Source organism: Vidua chalybeata, chromosome Z (assembly GCF_026979565.1).
Source record: "Vidua chalybeata isolate OUT-0048 chromosome Z, bVidCha1 merged haplotype, whole genome shotgun sequence".
NCBI lineage: Eukaryota > Metazoa > Chordata > Aves > Passeriformes > Viduidae > Vidua > Vidua chalybeata.
In genome coordinates this window covers 53,434,721-53,441,727 of record NC_071570.1, presented here as the reverse complement: position 1 = coordinate 53,441,727, position 7,007 = coordinate 53,434,721, and the positions used below count along the sequence as shown (strand labels likewise).

The following is a 7,007-nucleotide window of genomic DNA, read 5'->3' as shown; positions in this document are numbered from 1 at the left end:
CTAGCTACTTTGAAGGCCTGCAGTGCAATCAGAAGCCTCCTTCCCTCAGGGAGATTTCAGCCTTCATAGCAAAAAACAAAGCTGTAAGTCATCTGTATCTGAATAAACCATACAGATTTATGTAGCAGAACTACTTAGAGGAGCTCTGCTTACAGCAAAGCAATCTGCAGATGAAAATATAAGTAAAGATTATCTGTCACAATCCTATGCTCTTCACAGCTGAATGGCCATGAAAGAAACTACTTAATGTATAAACTAAACCCATATATAATAGCTGAATGTCCATCTGGGAGAGACACTGAGTAGCTGGTCTGGGATTACTATGCAAAAAAATTCAAGCAAAGCCAAGGTGATGAAAAATGGGCTACATTTCTTTGATTAACAGACACAGAAGCAGACAGAATAGAAAATTAGTGTTGTTATTATTAAAAAAAAATGTATAAGCAGCCTACACAAAGAAGCCCACTGAAGTCTACCATTAAAATGTTTTGTAATACTTTTGTAGAGCTTCCATTTGTACAGAAGAAAAGGATTCATCTTTGTTTGGAAGGAGATTTGTTCAACAAGAGGTTTTTTATTTAAGAAGAATTAACAAAAAATGTGGGAAGAAATACTTTTCCTTGAGATCACTGCATCAGGATCAGACATCAGAGAGATATCCTCAAACAGGGATACTGGCATAACCCTTCCAAGTTCTCCAGTCTGAAATTCTTCAAGAAAAGTAAAGTCAAGTAAAGTCAGTACATTTTTCTCACCATCTTACAGAAATTATCCAAAAGCCGGCTCTAAAGAAGTATTCATCCTGTTTTGGTACCATCCAGGAACTGTCAACTCCTCCCTTGAACCACAGTGTGAAAACCACTGCATGCTCTTTACTCTGAAAAAGTCTGGTTTATTTTAGTATTTCATTCTAGCTATTATGGGAGTTAAAGAATGTGAATTTTGTCAAATATCCACTTAAAATTATTGAAAGTAAACAATTTTTAAAATGTGTGGGCTCCTATGGATGAGAACTTAGAAAACCCCAAGATCATTAGAGAAGAACATTCTTAAAATACTACAAGGTATGTAAGAAAGCTTTCTAACTCTGCAGACTGATTATGAAGCTCAAGGAGTCTGAGATAGTTTAGATAAGAAAATTAAAAATGCAGGAAAATTGATTTAGTAATTTATTTATGTAATCACAAGCAAATCTAGCTAACAGCAAATGGAAAATTGCAGAAGGTTTCTAATGAGTGAAGCTTTACTCTATTTATGTAGAGGAACATATGGTTCCAGAAAAATTGGAACAGAAAAAATCTGACTGCTCCAATGATGGGGTTGTTAACACAATTGTTATTTAACCACTCTGGCATTTCCCTTTCTTCAATTTACTGAAGCCTTGCCAAGACACTGCAATGCAGAGATCCTCCAGGCCACCATGGAGTTGTCATAACTGCTAGGTCATCCTTTATCTTCCTGCTATTCTCTGCTTTGTCAACTACACATTTTCTAGATTGTTCAATAAGTGAGACAGCAGTTTGACAGACATCAGCTTTGTTTGCAAAAGAATCCTGATTAAGCCTTGGAGAGGCCTTTCTTCTGCACAGAAAGAAATATTCTGCGGAAAACTTTGAACCATATAATCAAGTCTTTAATAACAACATCTCTCTTTTATAAAAGTAATACATTCTTTCCGACATCAAATTAAAGTGTCATTATTTATATCTTGCTGAGTATTATTTTGCAAAAAAAATGGGCATCACTACCTTAAAAAATAAGTTGAAAATACTTTCATTATGCAGCTGCAGAAAACCAGTTTTAAAATGTATTTGGAGAACACAATAATCAATAATTCCTGTTTAGTTTCTCTCCCACTCACTACATCTCCAACAAACCACTAACATTCATTTGATTGATAGACTTTTTGTATTCCCATTGGTACTTAGGGGATTTTCCAAATTTTCCTAGTTTACTATCTCAGGGTCAAAAGTCTTATAAGAAATTAGAGATTTTCAGCAGATTGCTTCCTATATCCTAACTCTTTTCTTCATACTAGCTATGTCCAAAAGAGAAAATGACCCAGTTGTTCAATGATTCGACTTCCCAGCTTTTAGGAAAATCTAGCTTGCAGCAGCCAACTAAGCACTTCCAACTTAGTTGGTTGCAGCAACCAACTAAGAACAGCTGCAATACTGGTATGACAGTGATGGGGCTGCTGTGGGGTCTCCACTCCCAGGTACAGCAGGAAGCAAAACAGCAAAGGGCACTGAGCACAACTCTAGCTGCCTTGGGTGAGGAAAAGTATATACCCTGTCCTTAGAGATTCTGGCACACAGTTCAGAGGCAGGGAAGTCGGTTTTCCTTCTTGTTAAACTATCATGAAATAATTTCTAAACTGCAGCTCTCGTCTGTTATGGAAATGTAACACATCCATGTCCAAACCATATCCCAGCTAGGAAGACACTTATATTTCCAACACCTGCGCTATGCAATTTTGTATCTCTAGGGCTCCTTTTAAGAATTAGAATGGTTAATCACTTTATTTTCCTTTATAGGAACAGAAAATTGACTCCATGAATTTCACTTTTTTTTTTCGTATCTGTTCTCTTAATGCTGCCAAACTGGCTGCAGTAAAACCAGCAACATTGTACCCAGCTCAGAAGACAGGTTTGTGTGTTTTAAAGTAAGCTGATCTGAAATATTTTTCAGGAAGGGTGAGGGTAATAGATGCATTTTAAGAGACTACAAGACATCAAGTTTAGGTCACCTTTGGTCTGCTGAGAACCAACATGTAATTACATGAGACCTTCTTAAGTAATCAGCAAGCATTACCTTTCTAACCAGGCTGTGGGATTTCTTACCAAAGTCTGAACATCTCCATCTAAAGTTTTCTTACATTACTGTTTAGAGATTTCCTGTGGAGGGAAGCAAATATTTTAAGACATGAGGAAACATGGAGAGGTATTTTTAACTTGTGCAGTCTCCTCTGTAGTATTTAAGAGATGCTGCTGGACTAAGACAGTGGATTTTCCCCACCCTACATGGTGAGCACTAGTTCCTTGACATGATTCTCTCCCCCCTCCAAGTGCTAAAGCCAGGGGCTAAGTTCTGCATTACAATCTATTTGGGGGATCCTTCTGTCAAATCCTACAGTTCATATAGCCAGAGAAGTTTTCATAAAATCCTACAAGAAAACAGAGATAGTTCATTCTATCTCACAATTTTTCTTGCTATATTAGAAGATATGTAGTTGTACATTGGTAAAGTATCAAAGAAGGAATCACCAAGGCAAAAGTTTCAGCTTCATTTGGGTTGTCAGATGCCTTTAAGAGGAAACTAATCCTACCAAATGTATCTGCTTTGTTGGTCTAAGGCAGAAGACTGAAACGGGTGATCTTAACCATACCACTCCTCAATATGAGTTAAAAACAATTGTTCACATTGTTCAGTACTACCAGGACTGCCCAATACCAATATCCAACAACAAAACATGTTGTTCATTTAATCTCACAACCATCAAACTGAAGAATTTAATTTGTTATTTAGTTTCACCTCAGCAGTTCAGCTCCAGGTAAATATCCGTAGTGGCCAAAACAAAGTAAAATACATATTAGCCATTGTATTAGAGTACCTGAATGTGGGCCATGTATCATTAATGTTCTGATACAGTGTCTGTTCCCATGGAAAGTGTTTACTGAAATAACAGTGATGACTGTAGCAAAAGTTCTTTAATATCACAACACAGAATACATTTAAAGTCTGTCTCCAGCAAAGCAACCAGCATTAAAGGAAGGGGAGGAAAAAGAAGGAAATTAAACTTCAGGCAGCATGTCTCTCTCAAGTAAAGCCCCGCCCCCACACATGAAATGACTCAGGGAGAGGAGAAGACAGCATGCACTGATGGCATTGTAAATTCTATAAATGACAGGCATGCAGGAACTCTCACCACATCCCTGACTAACTGTGCCCTGCAAAGTGTATCCACACCAGAGATCCCCACAGATGTCCTAAAGTACTTGTTACACACATAGATCACACCAAGTTGTGATATCAAAGGAACACCACCTTTGCCATAATATCAGGGCATCACCTGAGAAAGTGCAAGGCATTCCCACTTTGTGCCAGTGGTATTAAAGTAGAGGGGCTTTGTCCCTTCTGAGCCTCCAATGGTCTCCTGCCCTCATCCTCCTGCCCCAAGAGGTTGCAGTAGCCCCAGGAACATGGAACAGTTGTTGCTAGGAGAAGGACATGAGCTCTGTACTGAGCTTGCAAGACTGACTAAAACCACAGCAGAATTCTAGCTTCAGCTTTCTTTTCACACCTGGCAAGGGAAATGGAAACTCAGTGGAAGGAAAGCTTTGGCACAAGCAGCTGAAAAGCACTAATGTCAACATTCCACGCTCCAGCTCTGCAATCCCTTCTCCACGTTTACATTTAATATATTAGGAAAGGGACTTTGTCCTCACCCACGGTTCTCTCTGCACACTCTTATAAGACCCTCCTGAACTGCAGAGGTATAAAACCCACTCACAATTAAGGAAATAGTAATTTTCTTAGAACTACATTTTTGCACAAATGGCAGAACAATAGTTGAGGAACTTGCTCTGGTCTGTCAGGAAGGTCTGATGCATCTTAAAAGAAGACACTATTTGTCTGCACTGGAGTAAGACATTGGCCAGAGGCCAAGGATATTTCACTGTCATTACAGTGGTGTTTGGCACAGAAGCACTCATGAAAACAGTGTCAATATGTGAGAAGTACAGAATTTTCTGACGATTAAAAAAGCTGAAGAAAGGGCTTCAAGAACTTCCAAGGAAGCAACATGCAACAAAGAAACATTAAATGAAAAAAAATCACACAGAGGAAAAGGGAAGAGAAAAAAATAAAGGACATAGAAAAGGGAAATGGAAGGTAAGAGACCAAAAGAAGTGAAATTCATTTCATTTAATTTCAGGTGCTTACTATGTACATGTCCACACTGAGCTGTCTATCTTCCCTCTATAGTCAAGGGAGAGGTTGTCATAATCCCACCAATGCAGCCTAGGGTTTCTTTCATCTGGCCAATATGGGAACCCCCTTTGGGGTGAGATGAACTACACAAAAATTTCACTCACAACACTGGACACCTTTTTACAGCTGAGAAAGCATGAGAAAGCTGTTCAAGGACCAGCACAACATTTAATTGCTCATTCTAATGCAAAAGTTAACTCCAAAATTCTTTCTTTCTGTCCCAAGAACAAAGATGTAAATATCAGACTACAACCAGCAAAATCATCACTGACTAAGAGCAAATTTTTCTTCAATTATTCCCTGAAAAAAAAATTCAGAATATACCTCCTATTTTTGATAATTTCTCAGATGATGAAAGCATAATACTTTTTTTTTTTTTTTTGGCATTTCAGAGTAGACTGAACTGAAAAGAATGCAAAAATATAATTAATTAAAATCCACATCTCATCTAAATAAACTATCCTAAATCACTCCACCACTTTTCTTTCATATCTAGGAATATGTCTATGTTGTGCAATGCATCACTGTGCTAAGATATTTGGATTCATTATAAACCTGTATGTCTGTGCAGCATAGTACCACACACTGCCAAGACGCTGGAATCAGGAAAGATGAGCTACCGCTGCACTCTGCCTGGGGTATATCCTCAAAAGAATCTATCAGCATTGTCTTAGAGCAGTTTACTTCCTTCAGGTTCTATATGAAATGGTTTAAATAAACTTGGGTTCATGAACTCATGAAGCATTGGGTATGGACCCTAACTTCCAACAAAATAAAACTAACTGTTACATTTTATTCAAACCATTTTTACTTCTAAATACTTAATATTACCATCTTTCCGTTGCTGACTATAAGCAGCTCTTGCTGCAGCATGTGAATAACAACTGCATGATTATTCTCCAGATTAGAGAAACACCTAATTCTAAGTTGTTATTCTAATAAAAAAGGTCTCCTTTACCAAAGGAATCCCCCATCACCCATTTATTGACAGATTATTATTCCCCTGTGTCACCAAGAGGGCCACATAGGGCAGTATCTCTGTAAAAAACTGCTCAGTAAAACATGGCAGTCAGCACCAAGGATTTTCAACATTAAAAGCTGGGTGAAATTTAACTTCAAGAATTTTCTCTCAAAAAAATCACATTGCCTAAAACAGTATTATTGTTGGCAATTTCAACAAAATTGTTGATTTTTCATTCCACCTCCAGAGAGCCAAACTAAAAACATAAAAGTTGGTTTTGGATTTTTTGAAAGAGAAACTTTTAACTTCAAACAACTGTTTCAAATATATACTGTTCTGAAATAGCCTATTTTGTTCTAAATAATGTCAGAACTATGCATTTAGACATTATTTATTCAAAATATTTTTTTTAATTCTCTAAAGCTATCTGATACTCAGATTTTCCATTACAACTTGGAGATGAAATGTCAGAATTTCCCAAATAATGAAAACTTTTTCCAGTCCACTGAGTTTAGCACAGCTAACCAAAACCAGTTTTTCCCATGCAAAGATCAAGTCCTTTAAACAATAAGAATAATGGTCCCCCCGCCTTGTAATTCCAAAGAAACCAGCTCAGGAAAATTACTGTAACAATTTTTAATAAGGTACAGAGAGCAGGCAAGACTGCCAGAAGCAGAATGCCAAATGGCTTAGTCTCTTTTTAACTGTGTTGGACAAAAAAAACCAAGGACTTACTCCTTTTGCAAGTGTTGGCATAAATGTAAACTTGTCCCTCTACTGGACTTGTACCACTGAATCACACAACAGATGTGATTAGAATAGAATTAAAAAAAAAATGCTGATCCTCTTCTTGTTCAATCTGTTCCAAAAGCATCCATTAAGATCCTGGTGATTCCAAATAAATATTATATTAGTAAAATTAAACTTTGCTCTCATATATAGGATCAGAAAGATTGCTAGAGTACCTGAGTTGAGTCTCCTATGGTCACAGACAAGTATGTTATGGATAAGGCTCAGAAGAAACAACATATCCTACAACTTCAGTCTTCCTTGT

At 37.3% G+C, this 7,007-nt stretch overlaps 1 long non-coding RNA gene across 1 annotated transcript; it reads right to left on the bottom strand.

The window, feature by feature from the left end:
- Positions 1-628: 628 nt before the first annotated feature.
- On the bottom strand, positions 629-4,161 carry LOC128802483 (uncharacterized). Its single transcript, XR_008435458.1, has 3 exons — positions 4,073-4,161; positions 2,815-2,897; positions 629-710 (listed from the first exon to the last, which is right to left on the bottom strand). It is a non-coding gene; the product is annotated as an uncharacterized LOC128802483 (long non-coding RNA).
- Positions 4,162-7,007: the final 2,846 nt, after the last annotated feature.